Raw genomic sequence first — 13976 nt, forward strand, 5'->3', positions numbered from 1 at the left:
ACATGCTTGAATCGGAGTAGTGCGCAGTATCAAATATATTTAGAGGTGGTTTAGGTGAACCCTCCCACCATGAGACCCAAACAACCTGAAATATGATAAACTGACAAAATATTTTTTTCCTACTACTATCCAAATATAGCATTTGAACATCTGCAGAACTCAATTATAGATCTGAAAATTTCAATAAAAGATAAAAGAAATACGAAAAATGTAACTTATTATCAAAGGCAAACTTGCATACCTTATGAAATACAGGTTAATGCAGCTTGTCCAACTGCCACATCTGCTTTGTGCCATGAGTCCAGACAGAAGTGGCTCATAAAAGTATGGGCATTAACCCATGTGGCTGCCTTGCAGATGTCAGGGAGAGAAACCCCCGCAAACACGGCCAAAGAAGCCACCACTTTTCTTGTGGAATTCGCCTTCACTTTAGTTGACAAGTGGCCTTCCTACTTTTTCATGGCAGAAAACAATGACTGCAGCTACCCAACGTCCAATACTGACCCTTCAGAGGGCTTGTACTTTTCTGGGTGAGCCATCGGATACCAAAAGTTGATCAAATTTTCTGAATGATTTAGTTTTGTCCAGGTAGAACTTGATACATCTTTTAATGTCCAAATGAAGAGCGTTTTCCACAGCAGAGGATGGATTACGGATAAAGTTGGCAACACAATATGCTCATTGAGATTAAGTGGTTGGCACCTTTGGAACAAACTTGGGGTTAGTTCTCAGAATTACTCTGTCTCCCCTGAAACTGAAGTTATGGTTCTCCGATTGTCACAGCCTGAATATCGCTTATTCTCCTTGCAGAGGTAATAGCCAAGAGAAAAGACACCTTTCAGGAAAGACATTTTAAGTCAGTCTTGTGAATTGGCATGAAAGGAGGCTTCATTAACTGTGATAAGACTATACTGAGTTGCCAGGTCACCGGCGGAGGCTTAACCGGAGTAAAGGCTCAGAACAGTCCTTTCATAAACTTTTTAGTGAGTCTGTTAGACCACTAAGAGATTTCCTTTCTGTTGTCTGAATCTGGAGATCTACTGATGCAGAACGTGACCCTTGCTCAATGAAAGGAGATCCTCTGCTGGCAGGAATGTGTGAGTAGAGCAGTCTGATAGGTGAAGAAGCTTGGTGTACCAGTACTGTCTTGAAAATGCTATTACAATTAGACGGCACAGCTCTAGCTTTATCTTACTGATGATCCTGGGGATGAGAGGAAAAGGCAGGAAGGCATATGCAAACATTACTGTCTTTGCTAAATTTTAAGCAATCCCTCAGAATCCTGGTTGAGGGTATTTGCTGGCAAACCGATTGCATTTCTTGTTTAGCGGGGTAGGAAACCTTAGTTGGATGTTCCCCATCGCTGGAACACTTTGGTCAGGTAATATTAATTCAGCTCCCACTTGTGACATTATTTATCTCTTCGACTTAGGGCGTCTGCCCATTCCTTGTGTTCTCCTGGGACAAACACTACCTTTAAGGTGATGCTATTGTTGAGCACCCATTCCCAGATCTGATGTGCTTGAGCGGAGAGAACCTTTAATCTTGTGCCCCCGTCCTTGGACAGGTAGAACATGGTGGTGGGTGTTGTCGTTTGGAACACCGAGGAATTGCATAACCTGGGTACGAAAGCCTGAAGAACCAGGAAGACTGCTTTCAGCTCCACGAGGTTGGTGCGGGAGGCAGCACACTGCATGGTCTATTTCCAGTGGGTCTCCAGATCTTGCAAATAATCCCACAAGAGAATCATCTGTTGTCATCACTATGTGAGGCCTTCCCGGGATGAATGAGAGGCCCTGGGAAATATGTTCTATGTCCACCCAACAGGACATTTCTGACTTCATCTGCAGATTTATTGAGATGGAATCCTTAAAAGACCCTTGACTCTGCACCCACTGCTGCAGCGGACACATTAGTAAACAGTAATTTGGTATTAGCAGGATGACATCCCCAACACTGACTTGTACTCGAGGACTGAAGTGTACTTTCTTGTTGACAGTAGTTTTGATTTTGTCTTGAGCCGTAGAATTCTCCCTGTAATTTAAATGTAAATGTGCATTTATAGAGCGCATCAAACCAAAGGCATCAAAGTGCTGCAACCAGTGGGAGAATACAGGGGAGAACCAAGAAGCTATTATGATTGGGAAAAAGCAATGTTTTCACGTTCTTGTGAAATACAGCGTATGAGTCAATACTAGCAATATGTACCGGAAGAGTACTCCATAGCCTAGCAGCTGTCACAGAGAATGACCGCTCAACGTATCTCGCCTTCCTGACGCGGGGGATCATAACTTTCCTCTGACCATCTGAATATAGCTGTCTACTAAGATGATACCAATTGAAAATGGTTCTCAAAATGTCATGGCCCAAATGATTAAGGGCCTTAAAGACCAAACACCAGGCTTTGAACGACAGTCTTTTCCTCACTGGGAGCCAATCAAGAGCCTTCAGCCCCGCCCTCACGGATTGACATTTGGGAACTCCCAGAAACAGTTGTGCCGTTGCATTCTGAATAACCTTAAGTTTATTCAAGGAATACTGGTTGGCGTTCAAATACAGAGCATTAATGTAATCAAGGTGAGATGTTATGAGCGCAAATACCACTGATACCCTAGCTCTTCGGGGAATAAGGGCAAGATCTTTTTCAGGTACTGGATGATCCAGAAGCAGGAGCTCACTGTCCTCTTGATCTGGAGGTCAAATATCAAGGTGTTGTTGAAAAGCACCCCTAGGTTTTTACCACATGTTTTACGGGTAGGTAGTGAGCCCCCAATGATCGGACCAGACCAAGTTCACTTCCTGAAAATCACAATCTCAGTCTTATCTGCATTTAACTTGAGCCAATTTTCTTGCATCCAGGTGCTGACTCGCCTCATGCACAACCTGAACGTATCGCCTTTGCGTTCCCAGTCACCTGATATCGAGACAATCTGTGTTTCGTCCACAAAGGACAGTACCTGAAAGCCAAAAGAACCGGCCAAATGGGCCACATAAAGGTTAAACAGTGCAGGGGTGAGGGATGACCCCTGAGGAACCCTGCAAGGAAGCTGAAGCGCCACAGCTCTAAAGTCGCAGCAGCTCACTATTTGGGTCCTATTTGTCATCAAGGATTCTAGGAGGTTAAGAGCTGAACCCCTTAGTCCACCCTGGTGCAGTCTTTGCACCAGTCGCATGGGAGAGATGGTATCAAAGGCTGAGGATTAATCTAGCATGACTAGAATCGCAGCGACTCCCTGATCTACTTGGTGACGTATAGAGTCTGCCGCTGAAAAAAGTGCAAATTCTGTGCTGTGGTTCCTCCTAAAGCCATTCTGTGAGGAATCGAACTGCTCAGCATCTATAAAAAACTGCAATAGTTTCTGATTATTATGCCTCTCCAGGATTTTGGCAGGTACCGGTAATAAGGAGATCATGCACAGATTTTTGAGGTCTTCTGTATCTCCATTTGGTTTCTTTTTTAGAGGTATCACAATTGCTTCTTTCCAGCATTGGGGATACACTCCAACCTCCACCACCTGAAATTCCGAAAGATTCTTCAAAACCTTGTCCTCAAAAAACAAGGTCATTCTATTGGTGAAATCTAAAGAGTTTTCCAGCTGAGCTGGTGGCGAAGTAAGATCTTGAACCACCTTAAACAGTTCTTTGGTACATTCATCAAAGATCTTACTTTGAGTGAGAAATATCCGGATATAGCCTCTTTAATAGCATTTTAATAATTTAAATTTGCCTCAAGTTGTCCTTTTCCTCCGAGCTACGTAACAATCTCCACTTGTGTTCTTGCTTATGGCATTGCCGTTGAAGATCTTTAAGGCTTTTTGAAAACCAAGGGGTGTAGAAATTCCTCCTCCCCTTGACGGTGGTAATAATGGAGGCTACCTCGTCAATCACTTCCCCAACCATCTATTAAAATACTTTGCGGTCTGTTCGCAACTGACTTTTTTTTTGCCAGAGATGAATCAAGACCTTTATTCAAAGATTCGCTAGGAATGCTGTTCCACCTTCTAAAGGTGGCACATCTATCCGGTCTGTGTTTTTCCTCCTTTTCACCCTGTCCAGCAAATCCTACCACATAATGATCCATCCAGCTATGGGGCAGACAGTCTTTTATTGAAAGGTCCACAAAATTGGTATAAATACCATTCAGCATGTGACCGGATGCTTGAGCATGCAAGTCCACCATCATCAAGGGCTCTAGTGTCATTGCAACTTCCTTCAAAATAGAAATTAAAATCCCCCAAGATGGCAAATTTGGATCAGGCGATAAAGGGTTCCAATACCTGGATCCAATTTTTAAGAAACTGTATTTTCTGCTCTGGAGGGCGGTATACCAGTAATTCTGCAAATACATTAGCTGATCTGGCGGGACTTGTTCTATTGAGCCTTTGGAGAGAAGCACACTGATCTGCTTCAGCGAAACTAGCTGTCGGTGAGATGTTTTGTGGGGTGGATAATTTTGAGGCTTTAAACAAATCCCGGGGTCTGACCATGTCGGATTACATTTAACACCTATTTGTCGAAAAATATGTTTTTCCAATGACTGAATTGGAAAAGAAAAATCGCCAAATTTGTGAGATGGGACGGAGATGGCCAGTGCTAGGGACATATCGTCGTCTCCGAGTGGTACCTTAAGATTTACCTCCAGCTGGAGGGGGTCTTTGAGCTGGTTGTCAAGGATAGTTGGAACCTGCAGCAGCCCTGTAGGTTGTCTGAAGGAAAGGTTGAACAAAATCCCTTTTGAGTGCAAGGCTGATATGTGGCCTGTTGGTGTAGTGGTTGTGGTGTGAACTGATCCCTACCCCTTCCTCCTCAAAAGGAAGAGAAACGTCTTTGTTGGAGTGAACTCAAAGAACTGAAGGTCTCAGTATCTGATTTAGTGGACTGAAGAACCTCATCCATGTTTGCCGAAAAGGCTTGCCCCATCAAATGGCATGTCCAAGATCTTTGACTGCACCTTGTGGAGGAAAGATGTAGCATTCAGCTAGCTGTGGTGCCTCAATACTGCTGGCCAGCCATCTGACAAAGCAGTGGAGGAGATATCCATTGCTCTGTCAATCTCTGAAGAGGCTTTCTCCCCTTCTGCAAGTATCTGTCTCGCCTCTTCTGTTTGTCATCAACGAGATACTCGATAACTGTCGACAGATTGGACAACATTTGCCGGTCATATCTCCAGAAAATCACTAGGACATTAGAGGCTCTTATCACAGTCACTGCTATGGCAGCAAACCTTTCTCTGATGTTACTGAAGCTACGACCTTTATCGGGTGGCGCTGAACATGAGGAAGATGGATTTGCAGCCTCTCTGTGCAGCCAGCATGATAACCGAATCAAGCCTGGGATGGCCAATAAGACAAGCTTGTGCATTCTCTGGTATTATATATTTTTTTTGATCAAGCTTTGGCACCACCGCTCCTATAGATGCTGGGGTCTTTATTGCCTCAAGTCCCTACTGCCAAATATAATCCACGATTGCTATGGACCTCACTGTGCAACTTCTTTAAAGTCGTACAAGAAACATTCCAGATGCTTAGTTGGAAGCGGCAGGTCGAAAAGCTTCTATGCGCCCTCTAGCATGTCGTGAAAACCACCTATATCTGCGGGTAGCGAGAGTCGGCTGGAGGTCTGTGAAGCAGGTGGAGGGACTATGTACTCATCTCATTTAGGATCTTCAACCATTGCATCAAACGGAGTTTCACCCTCTTCTGGTGGATGTTCGTTGTCACTTTCAGCTCAACTATTCCTTATTGTGGGGGGCGTGGCCAACAGCATGGCCGAGTAGGAAGTGCTTTCGCCGAGCTCCAGCTGAAAGCTTTATCCGCCATAGAATCCAGTGCCCTGGAGACACGGAGAACATTGTACCTGCCAGATGATATGCCCTGCTGTTGCACGCGGCCGAGATCAAGAGGAATGATCGAATATTGGAGCCCAGGGAGTTAAAAATCCGAGAGGTCTGGATGAGCTGGCAATCCCCAAGATGGTGTCTCGCGGCACTTGAGGCCCGGAGACACTACGCCGAAACCTGCAAGCCACCCGGGAGAGGCCGCTACCAAGTGGGGCAGACTCGAGGTCCAACACCTCGCTGGCCTGCTGACTGGGGTGACCGGGACGGCACGCTGCTCCTGAAGGTACGGCCGAAGCTTGAAGACCGCGGTGAACCTGCGGGAGGAGCCTCTTCCCCACCGAGGCGGAGGCCTGTCGCGGTGGTCGGATACAGAGACTGGAGGACGGGCTTTCCGGCAAGACAATGTGGGTGCCTGCGGCCGCTATCGGAGCCCGCGTGTATTGAATGCGCGTCCGCTTCCTGGCGGAGCTGTGCGGCACGGGCTGCAGCTTCTCCACCTCGGCTGCACAAGAGCGAGTGGACCCCCGGCTGCGCGAGTTCACACAGGAGAGCGCCGATCTGAGACAGCAAGTCAATCCAAGGTTGTTGGACCCACGCAGACCAGCTGGACGGTGGATTGCTGCAGCAGATGGCCCCCCCCTGCCCTCCCCCCTCCGATGTACTTGAACTGGCCCTGAGACTGGTGAAGAAGCTGCAGGAGGGCGCCAGGAAGGAGGTGAGGTGCGGGATGGTGGGGGCGAATGCCTGGACTGTGAATGCGGTTGGGTGAATGTCTCTTCCCCCCCCCCGCCTTCCATCCCCGGGCACCACAAGCAATGCCTGTGTGCCAGAGATCGACACGACACAGGCGATGGACATGACGGATGGAGCACCATCCCCCCTAAGCCACTAGCACCACACTAGAGGCGACGCCACAACTACCGACCGCTCGGACAGACCTGGGGGTGCTAGCAGAGCAAGAGCCACTAGCGAGAGGACTAACCTGGGGGTATTACAGACGACCTCGCTGCCGAGAGAGAGAGTGACAAGGATCCTAACAACAGGGAGGGACATTTCTGTGCGAAACGCCTGGAGGGAGTCGGAGAGACTGAGGCAGGCCCGCTCGGACTGGGAGAGGCATGGGGAGCCGCCGGAGGATCAGGCCTGCGAACTGGTAAGGTGGGACTCACTGGTTGATTGACGAGTCAGACTAACCGTCTTCCCCCCACCCTCCCTCCCGACCCGCGTCCCTGCAGGTCTGCTGGAACCTGGCTAGTTCCATCTCAATACCGGGACACTGCATCCTTGAGGAGGCGGCCGCTAGTGGACGCGGCGGGTGAGCGCCACACGCACTACAGGCAGCAGGCGGTCTGGCCTGAAGCACACACGGGGGTGGAGGCTACCTACCATCTGCGCCTACCCGAGCTCACCATGGATAAAGACAAAGATCCGAAGCCGCCACGCCAGGGCAGAATGGACCAGTACGCAAAGGTTATCACTCTCCCCCAGGAGGAGCGGCCGGGCGCCCGATCAGATACGGACACCCTTCTACAGGCAATCCAGGCATCCAGGACGGCGCTAGAGGGCCAGATCGGCGCAGTGGGATCTCAGGAGCCTGGCTGGACGGGTCACGGAGGCAGAGACGTGGCTGGGCGAGACGGAAGACTCGGTACACGATCTCCGCAAGGAACTGCGATCCTCTCAAAGACTTGCTGTGGAGAGTAGATGATGCGGAAAACAGGGCTCGAAGGAACAATCTTCGTTTTGTGGGCTTTAGAGAAGGAATTGAAGGGACGAATATGCCGGACTTTCTCTATGACTGGCTGCGGAACACCTTCCCGGCGGACAAGTTCTCTTCCTGTTTCGTCATAGAAAGAGCCCACCGGGCACTGCTGGCCCGACTGCCGGCGGGGGCGCAACCTAGGCCCATAATAGCACGCTTTCTAAACTTCCTAGATAGGGACATGATACTTAGAGAGGCCCTTAAGCTAGGGGAAATACGGCATGAGAATAACCGCATCATGCTCTTCCCGGACTACAGTAGAGAGGTGCAAAGGCAGAGGCGCACTTTTGACTCCGTTAAAGCTAAACTGCGAGAACGCAAGATACAATACATGCTGCTTTTCCCTGCGAAATTGAAGGTCCTGTTCTTGGGCAAATCCCACTTCTTTCAGACACCAGAGGAGGCTTGGCAATGGCTGGAGAAACATGCCCCCCTGAGGCGCCCGGAAACACAGATAGGTGGTGAGTCGCCCCCCCGGTGCAACGGGCGGCCAACCCCTGAACTCGCAGCGCATGTTTCGGCCCCGACACCGGCAAAAGGGCCGCACCTTGGAAGCCTGTCCGTATGCCCCGAAGGGTGAGGGCAGATGAAGAAGGCGCACAGGTGGATCTCTCAATTCCCGACCTACGGCGAGCGCCCGTGCTCTCCGTCCCGATGGACAGCTTCAGATGGGCAATGATACTGAGAGGGACGCCGGAACGGAAAGTGGACACTCATCCCCCGAGAGGGACGAGGTGGTAGATCTTTCGATGCACCCATTGGCGGCTGAAATATTGGCGTTGGAGCAGGCAACATTGAATGAGGCGGGGGCATCACAGAATGAACCACCAGACTCCAACTCTTGATCAGGGGACTGCAGGCACACAAGGTACATTCTAGACTAGACTATGTTTTTCTCCCCAGATGTGCACTTGGGGCTGACGACGAAGCAGAATATCTGGCGAAGGGTCTTTCGGACCATTCGCCCCTCCTAGTTCGGCTGGGTGGGAGGCCTCGAGCCAGTGGTAGAGGTTGGAGACTGACGCCATGGGATCTACAGAATAGTGAGGTAATGCATGGCATCAGGACTGACACAAAAGTGTACTTTGCGGAAAACGTGGGCTCGGTGCTGTCCGGAGTGACCATTTGGGAGACCTACAAGATTGTACTCCGCTCAAAATTGAATATCCTGGGTGAAACGGAAAGCCCAGGAGGAGCTCAGTACCCTGGAAACCCAAATACTCGACTTAGACTGGCAGTACATATCGGGACGTGACCCTCAGGTGCTTCGACGCCTGACGGATACCCAACAGCAATATAAAGACCTAGCGACAGATTAAGTCAGGGCACAGGTGCTTGCGACCCTGCATAGGATATATGACGTCGGGGACAAGTGCTGGAAGCTACTGGCCGGGCTAGGCCGTAAGGAACGGGATGCCAGATGGATTGAAGGGGTAATGGATGAGCTGGGACATTTACAGAGAGGGGATGACCAGATCACCCAGATGTTTGCTTCCTACTTCCGGGACTTTTACAAAGCCAGGGAATTGGGTGACTGACAGAAACCATGGCCTACCTGTCTACCGTCCAAACTCCGGTCCTAACGGACGAGGACAGGGAAACCCTTGAAACTGAAGTAACGGCCACGGAAATTAGGGCGGCAATAGCCAGACTCAGACAGAGGAAGTCGCCGGGTCCGAACGGGCTCCCGGTGGAATTCTTTAAAAAAGGTGCAGACCTATTGACTCCCCACCTCCTGGCACTCTTTAATGATGCGGCCCAGGAGGGTCTCCTCCTGTCAGACCTACGGATGGCCACCATTGTACCTGTATATAAACAAGGCAAGCCTCCTGAAGACTGCGCATCCTATAGACCAATCTCCCTACTGAACGTGGCGGTTAAGCTCTTGGCGACGATCTTGGCCCTTCGCCTGCGTCAGGTGATTTCCAGCCTGGTCCATCAGGACCAGACGGGATTCCTGCCAGACAGAGCAACTTGGCAAAACTTTCGACGCACACATAGCTGGCTCATGGAGGTGAAGGGACAGGAGGAACCACATATGTTCCTCTCCTTAGACGCTGAAAAAGCGTTTGACGCTGTACACTGGCTCTTCTTGGAGGAGGCAATGGTCAAATTTGGCATTGGCCCAAGCTTTAGGAAATGGGTGGGACTACTCTATACGGATCCCAGAGCCCAAGTAAAGGTGAACGAGATCCTATTGGAAGATTTCCCTATCAGGAGGGGGACCCGGCAGGGCTGCCCCCTGTCCCAGCTACTGTTCACTCTCATCATTGAAGTGGTGGCCTGTGAGGTCCGGCAGACGCCTGAGATACGGGGATTTCATATATCACAAGCCGACGTACAGGAGGAGAACATTTCGCTATATGCGGATGATATTCTTCTATATATGGCCCACCCAGCCACCACAGTCCCTGCGTTGTGTCGATTACTGGGTAGGTATGACTCCTTCTCGGGATATACGATAACCTGGCATAAATCGGTCCTGTATAGCCCACGCGAAGAGGAGGAGGAGGAGTGGCCCCCTCTGCCTGCCACCCTCCAAGTTACCCAGACGGGGTTTACATCCTTGGGGATCAATCGGACTACGGACCGACACATCTCCTATCAAAAAAACGTTCCAACGGGAGATTAGGAATTTTACAGAGGATGCTCTGAGATGGAAGGCACTCCCTCTCACGATCCTGGCCGGGCTGCATTGTTTAAGATGATCACGTTGCCCCGTTTCCTGTACGCCCTACAGAATGAATATTTCCCCCTCCCCAGGCAGACGTTCAAGGTGATACAAGCGGAACTACGCTCTCTACCGTGGTTAGGGAAACAGCCGATAATAGCCCTAGATACATTGCAGAGAAACCAGAACAATGGGGGGGGGGGGAGGTTCTCCTTGCCAGATGTGGAAGCTTATTACTGGGCTGAACACTTGGCACCGATAAATGACTGGCTTCACGCACCTGCGGATCACCCGACGTATAGGCTAGAAAGAGATACCATGGCACAACGCACTAGTCTCCACTACTTGTATGGGGGGGCTGGGAAGAGGCGATTACTTCCAGCCACGCAGATAACCATAGAGGTCTGGGACAGGGCGACAAAGATGATGAGGTGGTCACGAAAACCTACCAAACAGACACCGATATGGACCTGTTGGTGGCTAAAACAGCTTCACAAACTCACAGGTTTTAGGGCATGGGACGATATCGGGATCTCTGTATTAGGGGACCTGGTAGCAAGAGGGAAATTTAAACCTTATGGATCCCTGGTGGCTGAATATGGTCTGCGTCCTACCCAGTTCCCCAAATACGCGCAACAACGCCATGCATGGAGGGCCGCGGTGACGCTTACCTCTGCGCTGCCAGAATATGCCCTGCTGGAGGGCCGTCTGTTACAAGAGCGGGTGCCCAGTAAACTAGTGTCACTGACGTACAAGACCATGAATAATAACACAACGGACAGATTGGGGAAACTGAGAGCAACATTGATGCATCACAGAGAAGTCGCGATTAAATCCAGACTCCGACCCATACAATATAAGATACTACATAGGGCGTATTACGATAGGGTCAGACTGCACCACATGGGTTCTACCACATTATCTTGGACTGCCCTACTATCCACACTTATTGGACACACATACTGGGGGAACTGAGTGAGGTGCAAGAGGTGACGCTCCCAATGGACCCACATTTTTTATACTTTGAATACCTACAGATACAGATTTGACCTGCCCGCATCTGATCTTTGCAATGTTGGCTTTGGTGGTAGCGAAACGAGATGTTGCACGAGCATGGGGTGCTCCAGCCCCCCCACCCCCAGGTTGGGGAATGGAGGAGGGGGATGGATATGTATATGGCGGCCGAGAGGGTCACATACAAAGCTAGAAGATGTCTCCGAAAATTCCGTAGAGTATGGGGTAAATGGAGAAGGTATCATGGTTTCGATGGAGGTCTGGGGCCGGACTGACACGCTAAGAACCCTAAAGGCTGCAACGGGGTTACGGGTAATCGAGGGACAGAGTCGAACATTATGGAGGATTATTGGGGGATCACAGACTATGGATGAACTATGTCCTGTAAGAAATGGCTAGTACTCATTGACTTGATGCTCAAGATGTCATTCCTGCGGATGGAGGGTGGAGGGAGGGGGAGATGCCTGGGTGAAGGGTTAACTATCTGTGGCTTGTCAGCTGTGCTTATGTTGGTTGAAAATGCAAATAAAAATAATTTTCAAAAAAACTATTCCTTATTGTGATGGGTGAGGGAATAGGTCTCTTTATGAAGTGATACTGCAGAACTTCTCTGAAAAGATGCTGAGTCAGGAGTACCTTATGTCTCTGTTTTCAAAGCCGATGGGCTAACATCCGTAAATCTTTTGTAATAATCATTTAACATTAACCATAGGTTTGTAACCAGAAACAAAGGAACTCTAATCGAAGATCCTTGTAAATAATGTTCTTCTTGTTCTTCGTAGAGATAATGATTCTCAAAGGTATCATATCTGCGAGCAACCTCTCTGATTCAATCCTGGAAAGAATATTCACTTTGAAGGTAAATGTTCTGACACTGGTCAACCTCTTCATCTTCTGTTTTCTAGCACTTCCCATTCAGTTGTGAAGGACTATACGCAGGGCCAAACATACCTCCATCTCCAGATTCCTCAAACTAGAAGAGATTTACAGGAGGTAATGGTGGCATTTTTTAGATATCCGCTGGGAGAGACTGGAATCCCTTTTGTAGATAAATGGATAGTTTCTTTTGTTGTAGTCGACGGGACAGTTGACGTTGATGCGATCTTAGTCAGCGGGATGTTGGGCGGTGAAAATGTGACTGGCGCTATGTGCACTTACTGTCAACGGTCTCGTCAACAATGTTGTGTTCTGAGCCCTCTACTATGAGGAGGAGGTGGTGGTGGTGGTCGTCAACGTTCTCGTCTTCAATGCCGCAGTGGTTACTGTACTGGGGTGAATGTACGACATTGTTCTGCATTCTGTCCATCAACTGTTTTTGCATTTGTCACCCCGAGTGGGACTGGTATGCCCAGACGTGGGTCCCGTGCTCTCCATGCCATTGGAATCAAGCTATCCTGGCTGAAGAGGGGTGAAACCCCGAAACCGGTCCTAGGATGCTGGTTTCCAGTCCAGGGAGGACCTGGCTTGGCAGTTCGGGCTGGACTGTTCCCATGAGGCACAGGGTCAAGACTGATTTGCATACGGCTGGGTTCAAACTGGAAAGGCATGGTAAGCAAAGAAACGATGGATTTAGGCCCAGATCTCTATACTGGGGTGAATGTACAACATTGTTCTGCATTCTGTCCATCAACAGTTGTTTTTGCAGTGGTTACTGGCATCAATACAATCAGTGAAGCTCTCAACGACAAAGCTGCCATCCACGACGATGTCATCGCCGCATCCGTAGATAGCCGATTTTTTGTCACTGGCTCCGTGAAGGGTGTCACAGGAACTGAAGGAGGAGCATATAGAGATCTTCTGAGGGAGGTGATGCTCTAGGATGATACTGGTCACTCGACCTTCCAGCACTTAGTTCCCTGGAATGGGACTGTGCTCTTTGGATATTTGGCAGATGAGGCAGTGTCATTTTTATGCCTTTTAGAGGATGTGTGTCCTTTTTCGTCGCTATCAGAGTCTGACCTGAGCCTTCTTGTTTCTCTGGAGCCAGAGTAGTAGATTGACATTCCTGTTGACATTTAAAAAATTGCTCAAAACATGGCTCTTTTAACGCTCTCCCCCCTTTGACCACTAACCTCTTATTCCAGCACAGAGAGATCCCCTTGGGGATGATTCGTGCGCGATATAAGTGAACCTAAATAAAATAATAAATAAAATAAATAAATTAAGGTCTTTGCAGAAAAGGACTGCAGTACTTGCATTCTTTGGACTTGTATTGGGAATACAGGCAATATAAGCAGTCTTTGTTTGGATCTTCGGAATAAAGCCTTGATTTCCCGCAGGATTTGCAAGGCCTAAAAAGCCTTTTTCTGGACTCGGACATGTCCAAAATTTTGAGAAGCAATCACACTGTACCTCAGGAGTAGCCGGAGGTTACAAAAAAAAAAAAAAAAAAAAAGAAAAATCACAAAATAGCTGACAGGTCAAAAGGTCAAAGCTGACTGAGCAAAGCTCATGGAGACTCCCTATCACACTGCATGTGGTAAGAAATCTGAGGTATCGTGGCTCTGCATGGAAAGAGTGCTTCTTGGTCTCTGCTCTGATTGGCTGAAGTTTGGATGCTTTAAAACAAGGTCAATAGGTTAACAATTTCTCTTGTTTTCAATGGGTTTTCCAAGGGCCATCTATTAGCATTGCTTTTCTATTGCTGTTACCGTGAGTCTCCCACCATGACAACAAGGAAGATTCAATCA

The 13976-nt window shown here is 48.9% G+C and overlaps 1 protein-coding gene across 2 annotated transcripts in view; it reads right to left on the reverse strand.

The window, feature by feature from the left end:
- Positions 1 to 13976, reverse strand: part of PDE3B (phosphodiesterase 3B) — a 1362481-nt gene that overhangs the window by 349233 nt on the left and 999272 nt on the right. The gene's annotated exons all lie outside the window — the stretch shown is intronic.

The sequence above is a fragment of the Triturus cristatus genome, chromosome 3_2, assembly GCF_964204655.1.
Source record: "Triturus cristatus chromosome 3_2, aTriCri1.1, whole genome shotgun sequence".
NCBI classification, from domain to species: Eukaryota; Metazoa; Chordata; class Amphibia; order Caudata; family Salamandridae; genus Triturus; species Triturus cristatus.